The sequence below is a fragment of the Arachis ipaensis genome, chromosome B08, assembly GCF_000816755.2.
Source record: "Arachis ipaensis cultivar K30076 chromosome B08, Araip1.1, whole genome shotgun sequence".
NCBI classification, from domain to species: domain Eukaryota; kingdom Viridiplantae; phylum Streptophyta; class Magnoliopsida; order Fabales; family Fabaceae; genus Arachis; species Arachis ipaensis.
In genome coordinates this window covers 73,716,072-73,737,019 of record NC_029792.2, presented here as the reverse complement: position 1 = coordinate 73,737,019, position 20,948 = coordinate 73,716,072, and the positions used below count along the sequence as shown (strand labels likewise).

At 38.1% G+C, this 20,948-nt stretch overlaps 1 long non-coding RNA gene across 1 annotated transcript; it reads right to left on the bottom strand.

Annotated features, from left to right (window-relative positions):
• Positions 16,285-17,254, bottom strand: LOC107612142. Its single transcript, XR_001613613.2, has 3 exons — positions 16,827-17,254; positions 16,708-16,741; positions 16,285-16,625 (listed from the first exon to the last, which is right to left on the bottom strand). It is a non-coding gene; the product is annotated as an uncharacterized LOC107612142 (long non-coding RNA).

The following is a 20,948-nucleotide window of genomic DNA, read 5'->3' as shown; positions in this document are numbered from 1 at the left end:
TATCATAAAACTTAATTTAATTATTTTGAAGAAAATAATTTTTTAAATAAAATAATAAATCATAAATAACTTATTATTTAATTTTTAAAAACTCGAGTTGTTATATTTACCGGTTCATTTGTGGATATTCTAAAAATTCGCACTAATGGTGCATGCCTGTTCCTAGTGCAGATCATGAGCTCACGCGTTGGTTGATTATCCGCAGTCCGATATTACCCGAAACGAATTTTTTTTATGGTTTCCCCACTGAATTAGTCAACATGGGTATCGCATGGACGGATCCATATCAGTTAGATACGAAAGCCACACGGGTTTACCTGTGTCAGTCAAGATAAAATCATAATAATATAATTGCTATAACATATGTGCATTCAGTGAAAAATACGATACCATATGGGCGAACCTATATCAATCAGATACCACTTGCCAGTGGGCGTCCCACTTAGCAACTCTACCAACTAGTACGTTTTTCCTAATTGAAGTCTCTGTCCAGTCAATACATTTCTTTGACTGGAGTATAAGACATCTTGGACTTTCTTAAATTATGATTTGTACTTTTAATTCTCTTCTCGGTTTACTTAGCCTAATATTTTTTTAGCGACCAGTTTTTTATTTAATAATTAATATAACAACCAGACTCAGAATAATGCAAATTATATATTCATGCATTCGTAATGAACTCAAGTTTTTATTTATGTAAATATTACAAATTTTAGAGTTTGGGAACTAAAGGTATACTAAGAAAATCGTGACTGTTTATCTGGTTTTTTGGGTTAACATAAACTATTTTTCTGGAGCGGATATACGTTAAGAAACGTTTGCACACGAGGTATCCTTTTTAATAATACTATTCTACATACCATGAGCAAGTAAATCCCATAGTAGTCCCTGAGATTCGCATGATTACCTAATGTAGTCCTCAAGATCCTGATTTTTCCATTGTAGTCCTCCAGATAGAGTTTCGAGCACTCATAGTGGTCCCTGGGCATATTTCTGGTGATGAGCCATCACCGGAGCACTTACGTAGCAACGTTTTGCCATGCTGGATGGCTCTAACAGCTAGCTAAGTGGGCTCATTTTTAATTTATACCCACATTTGTGTCTCCCACTATATTTATCCCTAAATCCCCAAATTTTGATAAATAGCTACAAACAACTCAGTTATATTTGAAATTCTGTATTTACCTAAAGAATCAATCATAATCCGTTACTAAGCTACAAAACTTCAGCTATAAATTCAACACTCCTCTGAAAAACTCTATGAAAGTGTATTCAACTTACAATAAAAGGTTCACTGAAAGGCCCAAGGGAAAACACCCTCAACAAAACAAAAGGGCTCAAGAAATGTATAACACACAATGGTGATGAAGCAGAAGCATCACTGAAGAGAATATTGCATAAAGGAAGGTTATCCACCACGACAAAAACAAAGCAACTCCCTTGACTAATGTAGAGCTAGGAAGTAAATCACTCAATAACGGGAGGTTTACAATAGAAAAAACATCAATCTGAGATAACCCAAGAAAGAGAAGTACCAGTACAGGGGGCCAAGGAACTACAAAACCACAAGGCACAAGTAGTGATTATGCAGAAACATATTTGTCCTGCTATAATCCAAGTCAGGAACCTTGCTAGCATGGAGCCTTTGGTACCAAGATAAAAGAGCTTCATTCAGATACATCTGAAGGCTTGACCTTAATGCCACGATATGCAAAAACTAGACCCAAACAAGCACTACCACCTAAAGTTCCCGACATCAGAAGGTGAAAACCCCATGTTTCCCAACAATTTCTCTGCAGTGCCAAAAGAATACCATGAATGCATGATAAACCCATATTTTATGATATATTTTGTGCTCAATTCAAGTGATTTATTCAATCCTTCACCCACTTATTCATGTAAAACTGCATGATTTTACTTTCCCTTCCTTATTATGTGATATATGTGAAAAACATATTTCCTATGCTTTAAAAATATTTATTTTTAATTACCTTTTATTACCATTCGATGCCGTGATTTGTGTGTTAAGTATTTTCAGATCTCCTAAGGCAAGAATGATTTAAAGGATGGAAAGGAAACATACAAAAAATGGAAGAAAAACACAAAATGGAGTTTTTGAAGAAACTGGCAGCGACGCGAACGCATGGACGACGCAGCCGCATGCCTAGCGCGAAAAGGCAGTCACGCGAACGCGTGACTGACGCGGACGCGTGCCTTGAGCAGAACGCAGATGACGCGTACGCGTGACCGAAGCGAATGCGTGATAAGGAAAACTCCAGATGATGGGACCGTGTGACCCACGCGGACGCGTGACAGACGCCACGCACCAGAAACTGTAGAAACTCCCAGCGATTTCTGAAATCCTTTTTGGCCCAGATCCAAGCAGAAAGCATAGATTATAGATTATAAAGTGGGAGAATCCATTCATTCATGAGGAGGCCTTCAATTATTCACTTTTCATTATTTAGATGTAGTTTTTAGAGAGAGAGGTTCTCTCCTCTCTCTTAGGTTTTAGGATTAGGATTCCTCTTAAAGAATTTAGTATTTAAACTCTTTATCAGGTTCAATATTCCTTTTACTTTATATTTCTCTTTTACTTTCAGATACTTTAATGCTCTCATTTAATTACTTATGTTGAAAAATTGGCCTATGAACTCTTTATGTTTAGATTGATTTTCTCTTATTAATGCAATTGAGGTATTTCAGATTTATGATTCTTATTTAGCTTTCTATATTCTTCGCTTTAATTGACTAACTGGAGGCTCTTGAGTTATCAACTTATCGTGATTGATTATTATGTCGGCTAATTGACTGGAATTCCACTAACTCTAGTCTTTCCTTAGGAGTTGGCTAGGACTTGGGAATCTAACTAATTAGTTCACTTGACTTTCCCTTGCTTTCGTAAAGGTTAACTAAGTGGGATTAACTTCAATTCTCATAGGAGTAACTAGGATAGGACTTCCGAATTTTTATACCTTGCCAAAAGTTTATTTTACAGTTATTTATTTATTTTACTTGTCATTTAAATTACTTGTTCCCTACTTTCAAAACCCCCAATTTACAAAACTCATAACCAATAATAAGAACACCTCCCTGCAGTTCCTTGAGAAGACGACCCAAGGTTTAAATACTTCGGTTATCAATTTTAAAGGGGTTTGTTACTTGTGACAACCAAAACGTTTGTACGAAAGGATTTTCTGTTGGTTTAGAAGCTATACTTACAACGCGATCATATTTTTATATTTCTTTACCGATAGAAAAATCGATCGTCAATGCAGTAAGGAGAACCTTCCAGAATCCATCAAGACCAGCAAAATGGAGGTGTAAAAGCAACGAAGAGGTGTGCTCCAAACCCAAAACCCCCACAAAAATCTCGAAAACACCAGAAAGAACACTGGGCTACTTCTCGGATCTCCTGGACGCGGATCTCTCGAAAGTGAACCTTGCAAGCATCATGACCCACATCTAAAGAAGCCAGAATTGGTATCAGAACCCATGTAAGAGTGAAGGAAGAGGGATGAGAGGGTAACGAAGGAGACGGTGAACGCAACGCAGTATAGATAAGTGTAGAGGCGGGTTTGAAGGTGAGTGATAAGTCCATATTTAACGATACTTTTTTGCTTAAATTGAATGGATTTCATCACATAAACTCACACTTAACCACCAAAATAGCATACTTTTATGTTTTATCCCTAAATTGAATCTAAATGTGAAAACATGCATTTTTGTGCTTAAATTGAGCAATTTATTCCCACTTTGATTCCATTCGATGCCGTGATATATTTTACGAGTGATTTCAGGTCTTAGAGGCAAGAATGGATATGCAAAGGTGGAAAGAAGCATGCAAGAAGAGAGAACACATGAAGAAAACAAAGGAGAAGCACACACTGATGTGTGCGTGCGCACAACCACCCGTGCGTGCGCACAAGTACAGAAACCAGCAAGTGTGCGTATGCATACATCTGTGCGTACGCATAGGTACCAACGCGTGACTTCATTAATGAAGCACGTGGCTCACAATTTTGGGGGCCTCTTGGCCCAGTTTTGGAAGGCTGAAGGCTGGTTTGAAGTGCTATATGAAGGGGACAACACCACATATCGAAGTATTAGTTTAGGAGGCCTCATTACATACCTTAGACATAATTTAGGAGTGGGAATATTGTAGAGTAGAAAATGCTCTCTTAGGATTCATATAGTTTTCATTGTAGCATTTTATAATTTCAATTTTGCTCCTGGATTTTGCTCATCTAATTGTAAGTACTTCTTAATTTCCTTTTTAATTACATCACTTTTGCTACATTTTGCTCTTAATTCAAGTTACTTGTTACTATATGAAATTTTGATTTCTTGAACCTCTTGCTTATGAATTTGGTCTTTTATGATTTATAAATGCTTGATTGAGTTTCTATTGTTGATATTGTGAATATTTTGGTTATAGATTTCATTTTCCTTTGCAATTTCCCATGTTTTGGTTTTATGCCCACCAAGTGTTTGTGAAAACGCCACTTGATAATTTTGAGTAGATTTTCATACCTTGCCTTGAGAAATGAGTTCCTAGGATACTAGAGTCATAATGTCCGACATTTAGTGGTAATTCTTAAGTAGTTAGTTGACTCTTGTTTCCATTGACACTAGCTTTTTACTAAGTAATTAGTAAGTCAGCTAGGACTTATGGATTAAGGTCAATTATGCTTGCTTGACTTACTCCTCGATGTTAGGGGTTGACGAAGCAAAATTGACTCATCGTAGTTGCCATAGTTGTGGTTATGATGATGATAGGATTCCTTAATTCTCATTCCCAAGTCAAGGTCTCTCTTATGCATCAAGGTCTAAGTAGTCAAAGATGGATAGAGCCAAGAGGATCTGATCAACCCTTTAGGCAACAACACCCTACAAGATATCATGGACAAGGACCACTCTACAATGCATACCAAGCTGATAGATATGGTAGACCCCCTTGTAATTACCAACAAACCCCACCCTGTGCTTATAGACCATCCTCTCAACATAGCTTTGAACCACGACACTCACAAGCTCCTTTTCACCATTCACTACCATATGACCCTTATCCACCACAATTCCAATCCAATTACTCCTAAGAACCGCCACATTCTTATTTTGAACCCTCTTCCCCAACCAATGAACCCTCATACCCACCCCAACCTCCAATGAATGACAAACTTCGTGTTCTTCTTCAAGGGCAAGCGAGGATGCGAAGGGGCGTATTGGAACTCACTACTGCCTTAACTGAGGTAGTAAATATAATAGCTTCCCGACATCTGAGTGCTCAAAATTCTCCCATGGCTGCATGTGGAGAATCAAAAGAAGAGCGTAGCATGAAGGAGACACTAGAAACTTCGATGGACAATGAGGAGCATGACTTTGTATTGGAACAAGTGGAGGAAGCCATGATAGTTTTAGAGGAAGAAGTGGTTGAAGCTTTAGGAGATGCTGAACCTCCATGGGAATCAAGAACTGTAAAGGATTCCGCCGAGAAGCTCGGAATGGATGCCAAGGAGGATAGTGCACAGCCTCCAAAGCATATACCTTGTGAAAAATTGGACGGAACAAACCAAGAAATTGATTCCACAAGCAGTGATGATCATGAATCAAGCTCTCCTAGTCACGAACTTGCATCCGCAACTGAACTCCATGAGCCTGAAGAACCTTATCCAAGTGAATATGAAGATGACGTCGAGGTAGATTTCTCTCAACCTCCAACGTATGACTTAAGTGACGAGGAAGACATAGAAGACTTTGATCAGGATGCAGTTGCAGTTGAAGAATTTTGTAAGGAAGTGGAGGAATTCACAGAAGAATACAAAGGAGTAGAGCTTACGGAACCACTGGAAACACCTATCCCAAGGCCATTACCACCTAATACTAGCTTCAAGTGGGTACAATCCTTAACCTTTATTTTTACTTTTCCACTTGAATATGGTTTGCTTGAAACAAATGGCCAGCTTAGAGCTCTCTGCGGCTTTAAGAGTAAGAGGAAAATGGCTCGTACTCAGAGCTGGTGTGCAAGATTCAATAGGGTTCCATGCTTCAATTCGAAGTGCAAGGATTGGTGTTATGTTCAATTAAATGGGTCTTGGAAAACGTTTGGTCATCTTAGTGAGAATACAATTTCTAAACCTCCCGGATGAAAGAATATAGATCAAAACAGAGGCGGATTTAAAAGCAAAGTTTGGGATCCTGGACTATATTCTGACATTCGTCACCACGGGAGTCTGAGAATCTGTTTGAAGCTGCTCAGAAGCTTTACATGCCTAGTTTGGGAACCCGGAGGCTATTGGCATTCCAAACATTGGTGGAGATTTCTGGATGAATTTAAGCATAAGTCACCATAACAGGAAGCTCATCAAATGTCCAACTTAAGGACTTTAACTAAAAGTGCTAGGTGGGAGACAACCCATCATGGTATGGTCGTTTCTTTTTTCAATTTTTATTTCATGTTGTTTGTTTTTATGTTATATTATTTTCATTAAACCTGAATATTATTCATAGCATTTGCATCAGCATTGCATACTGCATAATTAGCAAAAAAAAAATGCATGCGACGCGTAAGCGTCGCTGATGCGTCGGCGTCACAAAGTGCATTAGGAAGAAAAGGAAAGTGAACAGAAAGTCACGCGAAAGCGTGGCTGGAGGCGTGCCTTTGGCACAAATTGTTCCATGCGACCGCATCGTTAACGCGTTCGCGTCAGTTGCGAAAAATACCTCCCACGCGTCTGCGTCACTCACGCAAATGCGTGATCTGAAAATCAGCGTAAAAATCCAACGCCTAGAAAGTTGGGCTGGAATCGTGCGGCTGGTGTGCGTTTAGCACAAAACGGCCCACGCGTTCGCGTTCTTGACGCGAATGCGTCACTTGCAAAACAGTCATCCCACGCGAAAGCGTGAGCGACGTGTCTGCGTCGCGTGGATATTATGGCCCCCCTAAATGGAGACAGAGAGTTGCGCTAAAACGACGTTGGAATTGTGCGTTTAGCACAATTTTTAGCGACGCAGTCGCGTGCCTCATGCGACCGCGTCATTCATCTTTTACCCATTCCATGCGATCGTGTCAACCACGCGACCGCGTCAACCCCATTTCACCCTAATCACGCGATCGCGTGCCCCACGCGTTTGCGTGGATTTGAATCCACTAACCCCACGTCACACGAACCTTAACCCCATCGCGCCCTCATACGCCCCTTCTCCTCCCCTTCTCTGCAACTCCCTCCTCTGAATCCATCACCACCGCCGACCACCATTTATCATTTGGTGCATCGACTCTTCGCCCGCCTGGATCGTATGGAGCGTCGCAACAAGCGGCCCTCTCCACCATTAACCCCAACCTGAATCCCCTGCCACCAAACAGCCGCCCACCGCCGCGCCAACCGCCCATCACCGCCGCGTCAGCACCACCACCACCACACCCCCATTATCTCTCTATTCCATAAATTTGTTCTTCCACATACCAGGTTCCGCCGAACGCCAATTTCTCTATCATTTGTAGTTATTTGCTTATTTTTCAGATTATGTTCGAATTCGGCTAGTTAGAGATGCATGTTTGTAGTGGATTCTAGGTGGTTAGGTAGCTAGGATGTGGTTAGTGGATTTAGGCCTAATAATTGCGTCGTACTTGTTGCTTGTTTTACCTATTCTACAATTTTGGTCTGGCTGTGATATTTATACTGTTCATATGCTGTTCTTCACTGTTTCATGCTGCTGTTACACTGCTCTTTCATGTTGATATTACTTGTGTCTATTTGTAACTTTATTTTAATTTATATGAACTGTTCTGCTTGCTGTTTATTTCCCGGGAACATCCAATTTTAGCCAAAATACTGCCCGATTTTCTGCAAATTATTTTCATGTATTGAGTTTAGTAATTTACTATTTTGCCTTACTTGGCTACAACCAAACCAATTCATGCCTAACCGGGCTAGCATTCTTATTCCTTTTGATCCCCTAGTTAATAACTTGCACTATTGATGATTTCATGTTAGTTCTGCAACTTTTCTATCCTTCTGAATTATCATCAATACACTGAAATTTTTGCTTGAATATGAGTTTATTATTCTTTAAATTTGTGAATTTCTTGTTACCTAGGGAACATTTCTCATGCCACTCACTTTAATTTTCTTTCTTCTAACCCACTGATTTCCACTTTCTAACCTCTTTTTCACTCTTAACCACTTTTAACTTTCAACCTTCTCTCTTTGGTTTTTAACTATTTACTTTAACTTTCTAACTCAAGGCATGATTCTTATTTTTCCTACTTAACATGAATTCTACTTATATTACATTTTGGATTGTGATTTTTCATCTCAGATTTCTAACTCAAATACATTCCATAATGCACATATACTTAACTCATTTCATAATCCTACTGCTCTTTTGCCACTATGTGCTTATCTTGTTATTATTCTATTTGCCTACTTGTCTTCCTGCTTTGTTCTTCAATTATATCCTGGAATTTCTGTTTTTCAGGATGTCTGACCCTCAGCGCAAAGGAAAAGGCAAAGCAACCACTGGCAAAAGAAAAAGAGGCAAATCCTCTATGTCTATCTTAAACATTATGCATGATGACTCCTGGCGGCAAAAGCACTTTACCCCGCAGGAGAAGGCTGACCAGCTCCTCATTGCCACAGATCCGGTAAAATTTGCAAACAGATACTATGAGCTGAAGTATCCAGTGTTTGCCTCCTCCAGAAACCTGTACCTGGAGAGGACTCTGAAAATTCTAGAAGAACTACAGCAGTACACCTTCGAACAGATAAAATAGAGAGGCTGGTTCTTCTTGGAGAGAAACTTGACAGAGGTCAATGCTTCCTGGGTAAGAGAGTTTTACTGCAACTATTTCAAGACTTCCCTGGATGCAGTGCACCTCAGAGAAAAACAGATACTGGTCACTGAGGAAGCTATTGAGGATATTCTACAGCTTCAGCCTAAGTCAGATAAGCCTGACGGTTACCAAAAGGCTGAAGAGAATATGCGTTTTATGAGATTTGACTGGGATGCTGTCAAGCAGAGGATAGCCCTTGATCCTACTGTCCCATGGGTCATGGGAAAGAACACAGCGATGCCTAAGGGTATCAAGCTGATGAATCTGAATGATGAGGCTCGGCTCTGGCACCAGATCCTGAGCAACTTTGTTATGCCGAGCACTCATGAGACGGAGCTGCCTGCTGCTATGATCACCCTCATCTGGTGTGTGATGGAGGGTAAGGACCTTTATCTTCCACGATTCATCCGGTATTACATGGCCAGGGTCCATGTCAGAGGCACTCTCCCTTTCCCATATCTGATTACCCAGCTCGACCATCGAGTTGACGTGCCTTGGGAGCTGGCTGATGCGAAGCCGACTGCTGCAGACTGCAAGAAGATCATTCTTCACAACAGAAAATTTCAGGCTTTAGGCTAAGACCTCCATTCCTCACCGCTCTTGATGAGACAGCCACACCTTCAGCTGCCCCTTCTTCATCTACTGCTACCCCAGCTACCACCACTGCACCTCCACCTGCCTCAGAGCCCGTTTATCACCTCGTGCACCGCTTATTTCAGCAGCTGGACCAGATGGAGCGCCGCAATCGGCGGCGATATGAGCGATCTGAGCGTCGCAACAAGCGACGCTATGAGCACCTCAAGTTGATGATCCGATCTGGTGGCGACATCCCCTCCGAGCCTGACACACCATCAGAGCCATCCGAGGAGGAGGCGGACGAGCATGAGGAGGAGACACATGCACAGAGAGAGGCTGAGCAGACAGGACCAGAGCAGGCTACGCCACAGCAGGAGGAGCCACACCAGATTCAGGCCGCAGATCTAGAGATTCCTATACAGTCAGAGCCTCCACTGCAGCAGACAGATCCTCCTACCCTCATCCAGTCTGCAGACCTTCAAGCCACCACCGAGACTCCAGCAGCCCATCCTTCCGGTGATGACACTCCTTCACACCCAGCTTGAGTGAGCATCGAGGACGATGCTTTACTTTAAGTGTGGGGAGGTCGCCATTCCTGGCGTATATTTTTGGTGAACCACTACAGACTCTTTTATCTTATTTTGTTATTTTCCTGTATTTTTATTTTTATTTTTATTTTTCAGTACTTATACATTGTTCTTTTGCTGTATTTCTACCCTATTTTCCGCATTTTGCACTTTAGTTCATATTTTAGCCATTTAGCTTAGTTTGCAATTCTAAACTTATTAATTATAGAATATGTGGATTCATTAGTATAGTTTACCCTTTTAGCATATAATAGTTTGATTTAATTGAAAATAAAAGGAGTAAACTAGAAATCTTAGTAAATTAAAACAATCCACACACCTTGTATATATGGCATTACATGTTAGTTAGTTAACAACATTTCATCAAGGAACAACACTAAGATTTTAAGGGCCACCCTAAGATTTACATTGAGAATAATGGGAACTCTTAATTTTTACTTGCATGACATATATAACTGATATATGATTTTTGAGCTGGAGAACACACAGCCTATGAGTTTTGAGCTTAATTGTATGGTTGCATTCAGACCATAAATTTCATTCCTGTGTGTTTTACCCTTCTTTTTCATTCTGATGTTCTTTACTTTGTTTTAATCTATATGTCCAATTATAGAATATAGATACATACCAAAAGATGATTGAGGCCATCATTTGAATTTTTCCTCACTTATCCCAAATTAGCCTACCTTTTACATCACCCTTATTAGCCCCCTTGAGCTTTTTAATCCCCTCTTGCTCTATAAACCACATTACTAGCCTTAAGCAGAAAAACAAAATAAAAATCCCAAGTTGAATCCTTGGTTAGCTTAAGATAGAAATTGTGTATTATTTAAGTGTGAAAAATTTTATGGGAACATGGGATGATAGAAACAAAGTAAGAATTTAAAAAGAGTAAGCTATTTCAAAAACAAAATTTGGAAAGCATGCTCATGTGAGATCAAAACAATGGGATTACCATGTGCATTGATTAAAAAAAAAGAGAGAGAAAAAAGTATTTTTACATTATTTAATTAAGGGAATACACAAAGAAATTTTCCAAAATGTAAAATAAAAAGAATCAATGCACATGGGATAAAATCAAAATTAATGCACGAGTTTGCAAAACAAAGTGGGAAAATTTGGGTAAATAGGTAAAGGAACCTTAAAATTATATAAAGTATGTATGTTAGGTGAGATCTTAGACTAATCAAGGATTCACTTATTAGCTCACTTAGCCTTATACATATACCCTTACCTTCACCTTGGCCCCATTACAACCTTGAAAAAGACCTCATGATTTTTGTATGTCTGTATTCCATATTTGTTGATTGATTAGATGAAGAACAAAGTTATAGAAAGTAAGGATAGAAAAAGAATAGAGTGATTAACCCAATAAACACTGAGTGACTAGAGAGTAAACACAAAATCCAGTGAGGGTTCAATAGCTCATCACCATATATCTCTGCTTAACTGTTAATTGTCTTGCAAGTTTGTGAATTATTTTTACCCATCTTAATTGTAAAAGTGCTTTAACATTATCTAAGGTTTGGCTATGCATATATGATTCCTTGAGAATATGAATTAATTTAACTACATGTAAGCTTTATAAACAAGTGAATAACAATTAGAATTGCATGATTCATTTAGGTAGTTGCATTTAGAATAGATTGCATTGCATAAGATTCCACCACTTTAACCTTACCTTATTCTTTATCTTGGATTTAGCATGAGGACATGCTATTGTTTAAGTGTGGGGAGGTTGATAAACCCATATTTTATGATATATTTTGTGCTCAATTCAAGTGATTTATTCAATCCTTTACCCACTTATTCATGTGAAATTGCATGATTTTACTTTTCCTTCCTTATTATGTGATATATGTGAAAAACATGTTTTCTATGCTTTAAAAATATTTATTTTTAATTACCTTTTATTACCATTCGATGCCGTGATTTGTGTGTTAAGTATTTTCAGATCTCCTAAGGCAGGAATGATTTAAAGGATGGAAAGGAAACATACAAAAAATGGAAGGAAAACACAAAATGGAGTTTTTGAAGAAACTGGCAGCGACGCGAATGCATGGACGACGCGGCCGCATGCCTAGCGCGAAAAGGCAGTGACGCGAACGCGTGACTGACGCAGACGCATGCCTTGAGCAGAACGCATATGACGCGTACGCGTGACCGAAGTGAACGCGTGATAAGGAAAACTCCAGATGACGCGATCGCGTGACCCACGCGAATGCGTGACAGACGCCACGCACCAGAAACTGCAGAAAATGCTCCCAGCGATTTCTGAAACCCTTTTTGGCCCAGATCTAAGTACAGAAAGCACAGATTAGAGGTTATAAAGTGGGGGAATCCATTCATTCATGAGGAGGCCTTCAATTATTCACTTTTCATGATTTAGATGTAGTTTTTAGAGAGAGAGGTTCTCTCCTCTCTCTTAGGTTTTAGGATTAGGATTCCTCTTAAAAGATTTAGTATTTCAACTCTTTATCAGGTTCAATATTCCTTTTACTTTATATTTCTCTTTTACTTTCAGATACTTTAATGCTCTCATTTAATTACTTATGTTGCCAAATTGGCCTATGAACTCTTTATGTTTAGATTGATTTTCTCTTATTAATGCTACAATTGAGGTATTTCAGATTTATGATTCTTATTTAGCTTTTTATATTCTTGGCTTTAATTGATTAACTAGAGGCTCTTGAGTTATCAACTTATTGTGATTGATTGTTATGTCGGCTAATTGACTGGAATTCCACTAACTCTAGTCTTTCCTTATGAGTTGACCAGGACTTGGGAATCTAACTAATTAGTTGACTTGACTTTCCCTTGCTTTCGTAAAGGTTAACTAAGTGGGATTAACTTCAATTCTCATAGGAGTAACTAGGATAGGACTTCCGAATTTTCATACCTTGCCAAGAGTTTATTTTACAGTTATTTATTTATTTTACTTGTCATTTAAATTACTTGTTCCCTACTTTCAAAACCCCCAATTTACAAAACTCATAACCAATAATAAGAACACCTCCCTGCAGTTCCTTGAGAAGACGACCCGAGGTTTAAATACTTCGGTTATCAATTTTAAAGGGGTTTGTTACTTGTGACAACCAAAATGTTTGTACGAAAGGATTTTCTGTTGGTTTAGAAGCTATACTTACAACGCGATTATATTTTTATATTTCTTTACCGATAGGAAAATCGATCGTCAATGCAGTAAGGAGAACCTTCCAGAACCCATCAAGACCAGCAAAATGGAGGTCTAAAAGCAACGAAGAGGTGTGATCCAAACCCAAAACCCCCCACAAAAATCTCGAAAACACCAAAAAGAACACTGGGCTACTTCTCGGATCTCCTGGACGCAGATCTCTCAAAAGTGAACCTTGCAAGCATCATGACCCACATCTAAAGAAGCCAGAATTGGTATCGGAACCCAAGTAAGAGTGAAGGAAGAGGGAAGAGAGGGTAACGAAGGAGACGGTGAACGCAACGCAGTATAAATAAGTGTAGAGGCGGGTTTGAAGGTGAGTGATAAGTCCATATTTAACGATACTTTTTTGTTTAAATTGAATGGATTTCATCACATATACTCACACTTAACCACCAAAATAGCATACTTTTGTGTTTTATCCCTAAATTGAATCTAAATGTGAAAACATGCATTTTTGTGCTTAAATTGAGCAATTTATTCCCACTTTGATTCCATTCGATGCCGTGATATGTTTTACGAGTGATTTCAGGTCTTATAGGTGAGAATGGATATGCAAAGGTGGAAAGAAGCATGCAAGAAGAGAGAACACATGAAGAAAACAAAGGAGAAGCACACACTGACGTGTGCGTGCGCACAACCACCCGTGCGTGCGCACAAGTACAGAAACCAGCAAGTGTGCGTACGCATACATCTGTGCGTACGCATAGGTACTAACGTGTGACTTCATTAATGAAGCACGTGACTCGCGATTTTGGGGGCCTCTTGGCCCAGGTTTGGAAGGCTGAAGGCTGGTTTGAAGTGCTATATGAAGGGGACAACACCACATATCGATGTATTAGTTTAGGAGGCCTCATTACATACCTTAGACATAATTTAGGAGTAGGAATAGTGTTGAGTAGAAAATGCTCTCTTAGGATTCATATAGTTTTCATTGTAGCATTTTATAATTTCAATTTTGCTCCTGGATTTTGCTCATCTAATTGTATGTACTTCTTAATTTCCTTTTTAATTACATCACTTTTGCTACATTTTGCTCTTAGTTCAAGTTACTTGTTAATATATGAAATTTTGATTTCTTGAACCTCTTGCTTATGAATTTGGTCTTTTATGATTTATAAATGCTTGATTGAGTTTCTATTGTTGATATTGTGAATATTTTGGTTATAGATTTCATTTTCCTTTGCAATTTCCCATGTTTTGGTTTTATGCCCACCAAGTGTTTGTGAAAATGCCACTTAATAATTTTGAGTAGATTTTCACACCTTACCTTGAGAAATGAGTTCCTAGGATACTAGAGTCATAATGTCCGACATTTAGTGGTAATTCTTAAGTAGTTAGTTGACTCTTGTTTCCATTGACACTAGCTTTTTACTAAGTAATTAGTAAGTTAGTTAGGACTTATGGATTAAGGTCAATTATGCTTGCTTGACTTACTCCTCGATGTTAGGGGTTGACGAAGCGAAATTGACTCATCATAGTTGCCATAGTTGTAGTTATGACGATTATAGGATTCCTTAATTCTCATTCCCAAGTCAAGGTCTCTCTTATGCATTTATAGCATTTTCACTAGTTTTAATCTTATCTTCTTTTTAATTACATTAATTCCAATTTTGATCCATTTCTTAGTTATTTTAATCTTTCCATTCCTTGATTTCAAAACCCCTTTTCTGCACAACCAAAAGTGTGACATCTTAATTGCATTCCTAGGGAGAACGACCCGATGTTTAATTACTCTCAGTTAATTTTAATTGAAATTAAACTTTGATTGTAAGGATCGATTGCCGGTTTGCAACAAGTTTCTATATTGTTAAATTCTAGACCGGCATAATTCTTATCGTCAGTGAGCATGGTCGAGCCTGAGCCTGAAGATCTGGGCATTCTTCTCGTCAAAATCGAACTTGTCCTTATTCTTGGGGCGCTTTCTGAGGTCAGTAGCAGGACCTTCGGGGGCGCTAGGGCGGCAAATGGCAGCACGAAAGCCGTTGGAGGTGGAGGGTTGGGCATCGGGGTGGATGTAGGTTTGGAGAGCGTAGAGGAAGAAAATTGGGAGCATGAAGAATGCGATGAAGAACGCGAGGAAGAGGGAGAGCGAAGCGTGCGGGAGTGGGGCTTTATACAATAACACCAACTGCGAGGAACCAATGTGGGTATAGTGGAAAATGAGCCAGCTCAGCTACAGCGTGGCAAAACGACGCCACGTAAGCGCTCCGGTGATGACTCATCACCAGAAATATGTCCAGGGATCACTATGAGTGCTCGGAGCTCTATCTGGAGGACTACAATAGGAAAAACGAGATCTTGAGAACTACATTAGATAATCACGCGAATCCCAGGGACTACTATGGGTATTTACTCTACCATGAGCTTTAATTTGGTATAAATTTCATAGCATTTGGGTAAAAAATAAATTTTACATAATTTTTTAGAGTTTTGCCCTGCACTTAAAAATCTACAGAAAACAACAGGTAACATATATTTTGTAAAAATCACCAAAATTTCATTTCTAATTAAATGCTTTTGAAATTGTGTGGAGGTATACTAGATTTTCCTGAGTTTAAAACAAAATAAGTTCCAATTCCATATCAATTTATATGAGCAATTAATACAGCTAGAAATTGTGCCCTGTTTTCATAAATCAGTTTCTGAAATCTCAGCGAGCAACACACGTTCCAAGTAACATTATTAATTCTACAAAATAGCTATGAACCTGAACTTTGTGACCAATTAAACTAGATACACAAAACTTCATCATCCCTTTGGTTTTAACTTAAAATGTAATGTAAATCAAAGTTACAGTGGATGAAAGATACGATTTTAAAAACTAGAAAACAGGATTTTCAGCACAAAACACCAAACTTTGAAAAATCATATCTCCCAAACCACTTTGTGGAATTTCCTGAATTTTTTTATGGGTCACTCTAGACATCTTAAAGTTTATTAAAAAAGTAAATTGTTATAGAAAATATATCTATATTGATCCTAGGTCTTACGGCAAGCTGCTACCCAAAATTATGCAGAAATTCTGAGCATCTCTCCCTAATATTCAATAACCAATTTCAATCTCCTAAAATTCTAACCTACACATTCAATTATTCTCATAATTGATTCTTATTATTTCATATTTCCAACTCAAGCACAGCCAAGAGCCTCAAATCAATGTATATATCACAAATGATATAACATTCTGCACAATATACCACAATTCACAATATCACCACTGCACTATTTATATCAACAATTCTTCAACAATATCAAGGCATAATAGCAGTAATTTCAGCAACAATTATAATATTTAATCACACTAAATCATCCATAACAAGAAAATACAACTAACGGTAACATATAAGACTAAACTGACATCCTAACCCTTCCTTTTCTTTGAGAATTACAAACCGAATTCTGCTCCTTTGCTTATCTTGAATCAAAAACCCTAACAAACACAATTAAAGCAATTTGTTACATCACAGAGCCAAATGGCCGAACCTCATATGGAGCAAGAGAAGGATTCTTACTCTTGTAATGGACTGAACTTGAATGGTTTGGTCACTAAACAAAGAAATTGAAGCTCAATAAGGATAGAACTTTCGAATTGGGGAAGAAATAGAAGAATATAGAAGCTACTGGTTCTTACCCAGTAGAAAAATGTTGAAAAAATCAGAAAGAAAAAGGAATGGAGCTCTTCCTCTGGCTTCGGGTAGCATCTTCCATAGTTTCTTTCCCCTTCTTCGACGATTATGCACGAAGATGGTGATGACGATTCTATTCGTGCTTCCTTCTCCTTCTCCTCAGCCCGTCGCTGTTCTTTCTCTCTTTTCTCTTTTTTTCGTGTGTTTGCTTGTGTGAGTGACGAAGAGAAGGGAGGCTTGTACTCATTAAATAGAAGAGAAGGGAGGATAGGTGACATGTGATAGAAGGCTTTGTGTCTTCCTTCTTTCCTCAATACAGCAGCACATTAATGAGAAGAGGTAGAACCATGGTTCTTCGTTGGGTTTGCATCGGTGCAGGAAGGAAAAAGAGTAAAAAGGGCAATCAGGCAGTGTGCGGATAGTTTCTTTGACACACAAATACATAAACACAAATAATAGGTTTAATTATTTTGTTGGTTTTTATAGTTTTATAAAATTTTTAATTAGGTTCCTATATTTTTTTTAATTGGGTCTTTGTACTAATTTTTTTTTTAATTAAGTCTCTTTTAGTAGTAATTGGCTTAATTTTATAGGGACCCAACTAAAAAAAAGAATTAGTATAAGGACCTAAATAAAAGGAAAAAAAGTGTAGGGACCCAATTAAAAAAAAAAGTTGGTACAAGGACTTAATTAAAAGGAAAAAAAAATATAGGGACCTAATTGAAAATTTCGCGAAACTATAGGGACCAACAGAGTAATTAAACCTTTTTTTTTACTATATTTGGTAATGATATACAAGACACATTGATTTTAACTAAATATCATATTTACCCTTATCACTGCAATACCACTACCAATATTACTTTTCACCATCACTGTCATTAATTTTTCAACCTCAATCTAAATAACTATGAAATATCATCAAAATCTTTAATCCAATAATCAAATCAATAATTTTTTTATATATAAAAAATTAAAATAGAGATAAAAAAAAAAAGAAACTTAAACAAAATATATCCAATGAAAAAGAATAATGAAAAAAATACAAAAAATAAGTACAATTTGAAAAACAGATATGGGAGCGGTGAAGACAGATCTATATACAGGAAGAGGCAACAGAGGCGTTAACACCGGCACGAACCAACAAAGACAACGGAGGTGGGTGAAGGTAGATCTAGAGGCAAAGCGAGGCATCAGAGACATCGACACATGCGACGAAGAAGAGAGGCGAACCAAGGTAGATCTGGAGGCGGCACGACGATGGGGATGACGGAAGGCGAGAGGGAGGCGGCACAACGATGGTGACGGCAACAACGCTGAGAGGGAGATGAGGGTGGCGACGGAAGAAGAGAGAGAAGGCAGAAGAGAAGAAGAGAGGCGGACAAAGGAAGGAGGCGGTGGCGACGTCGATAGTGGTGAAGGTGACAATGGTAGAAGGAGAAGGCAGGGGTAGAATAGAAGTTGAAAGGTGGAATGAATTGGAGAAGAAGATGGAGAGTTATGAAGATAGGGTAAAGGATAAAATTGGAATTTTAAAAAATAACAAGGGATAAAATTGAAAAAATTTGTGTCTCATCAGTTATGTCTCAGTGTCACAGCTTAAAGGAGATACACAAAATACATGTATTTCATGTACATCTGTGTGTAACCGTGTCCATCAAAATTTTGTGTCTCAACAAACAAACAGTATACACGTTCCACCGTGTCCATGTCTCTAGTGGACATGGACATGAACCAAACGCTGCCTCAGGGTTTCTTTGGTTTGGTTAAGATGGAGTGTGGTTCGGTTGAAGTAAGAGAAAAGAAAACAAATCAGTTTAAAGCTTGGTTCATTAATTAACCAAAAGGACATTCCGGTCATTCAATTTGATGTGGTCTTGGAATAACTAATATAGTGATTCATCTATTAATTCCTCTCATGAACATTTAAAGAGATAATAAATAACTCATAGAAATGATTATTTTGCATAATAATTAATCGAAATGGTAATTTTTAAATTACTGAGTCTTGTCGTTAATTACAACAGAATAAAAATTTTAACTTAGCAAGATAAGTTAAATTATATTTCTCTATTTTAATATCTATCTAACACACACATATCCATTTACAAAAATTGTAATTAATTTAAAAAAACGAAATTTTTGAAGCAGAAAAATCGAGTTCTTATATTTTACCTTTTAAAAAAAAAATTGTCCTCAAAATTTCGTTACTTTGAGTGAAGGAATCAGTTTTAGTGATATTTTTAGTGTTCACAGCAAATACCCTTTTTTATGGTTGAGATCTGGGAGGAATAAGTCCGACCGTTCATTGGTGGCAATTTTTAGTTCTGTGTCTCTATCTGCCATACTGATTGCAAATTTCTGTTTCGAGCATGTAGCGTCTGCCTCTATGACTCTTTCTACACACAGTACATATTGGTCTTGACTGGGTTGGTTGTGGCTATTTGCCTAAATCTGGGTGCCGATCGATATTATCCATGCTATGATGAGGAGGGAAATTACCATTCTGTGGATTCTGACGAGGAATAGCCTGCCTTGTCACTTTGAAGTTCCTTCCTTAAAGGGCAAGGTTACGATTGAAATCTCTTGGTAAAAAGTCTCTTTGGTTAGTTTGTGATACTGCTAACTTCTTTACGTATTCCTCTGTCAGTTGGCTCTTGTTAATTAGTTTCACAAAATTTCGGATCTCCATTGGACCCACGTGAGCTAGTAGTTCCTCTCTAAGTCCTCGCTCAAACTTGATGTACTTCCATTTCTCGAAAGTAGCTGGTGCTCCTTGACAAACCTTCAAGAATCGGTATAACTCCTCAAACTTACGAGTATATTCAGTGATTGCCATGTTTCCCAGTCTTAGCTGAAGCAACTTTAGTTCCTTAGCGATGCGAAAACACTGAGAAAAATACTTTTTGTGAAATTTAGTTGAAAATTCTTCCCAAGTGATATCAACAACTTCTCTCCCTAGTAGTTGAAGTACTCCTTGCCACCAATGTTGCATATTGTTTCTCAACATATAAGCAGCAAATTCTACACGCTGTCTCTCAGGGACTTTTTGTGCTTGCAAGGATCACCCAATCTCCTTGAACCAATCATTAGCTCATGTAGCACTGATGAGAGAACTTTTGCGTGGTCTAGAAAATTGCGGATAAATCCTCGTTGCAAGTATAGTTTCTAAACCTTCAAAAGTCCTTTCATACAAACGTTTTTGGGTGTCACAAGTAACAAACCCCTTTAAAAATTGTTAACCGAGTATTCAAACCTCGGGTCGTCTTCTCAAGGAACTGCAAGGAAGTATGTTCTTATTATTGGCTATAAAGGTTGTAATCGGGGTTTAGAAGGTGAGAAGCAAGTGATTTAAATGACAGGTGGAGTAGATGGCAATTAAAGTAAATAAATACTGTAAAGCAATCTTTTGGCAAGGTAAGAGAAATTGGAAGTCCAACTTAGTTATCTCTCTCAACAATAATGAAAGTTGAATCTAAATTCCACTTAGTTAACCTTTACTAAAGTAAAGGAAAGTCAAGGGACTAATTAGTTTGACCTTCGAATCCTATTTATTTCCTAAGAAAAAGTTGGGATTATTGAAGTTTAGTTCAATTAGCAAGATAACGATTATCAATTATGCTGAGTTGAATAATGTTGAGTTACTGATTTCTTAACCAAGACCAAAAGGGGAAAAAGTAAAATTGTTGGAATAAAAATGTCCTTAGAAGGAAAGCAATGGTAACACAAATTAAAGAGAAAGCAATCAATAACTGAAATACCTCAAATAATCATTAATTCAAATCATAACATGGAAAGGGTTCATAAGTCAAGTTGGCAACATTTATAGGTACGAATAAAAGTATTAAAGTAAATATTAAACTTGGATCGAGAGTCACTCTTAAAAACTAAGAGAAGTCCTAAATCCTAATCCTAATCCTAAGAGAGAGAGGAGAGAATCTCCCTCTCAAAACTAAATCTAAATCATGGAAAGTGAAAATTGGCGAGCTCTCCCTGAATGGATGCGTTCCCCCACTTTGTAACCTCTGGTCTATGCCTTCTGGACTTGGATTTGGGCCAAAAAGGGCTTCAGAATTTGCTATGAGCATTTTCTGCAATTTTTGGTGCGTGGCCTCTGTCACGCGTCC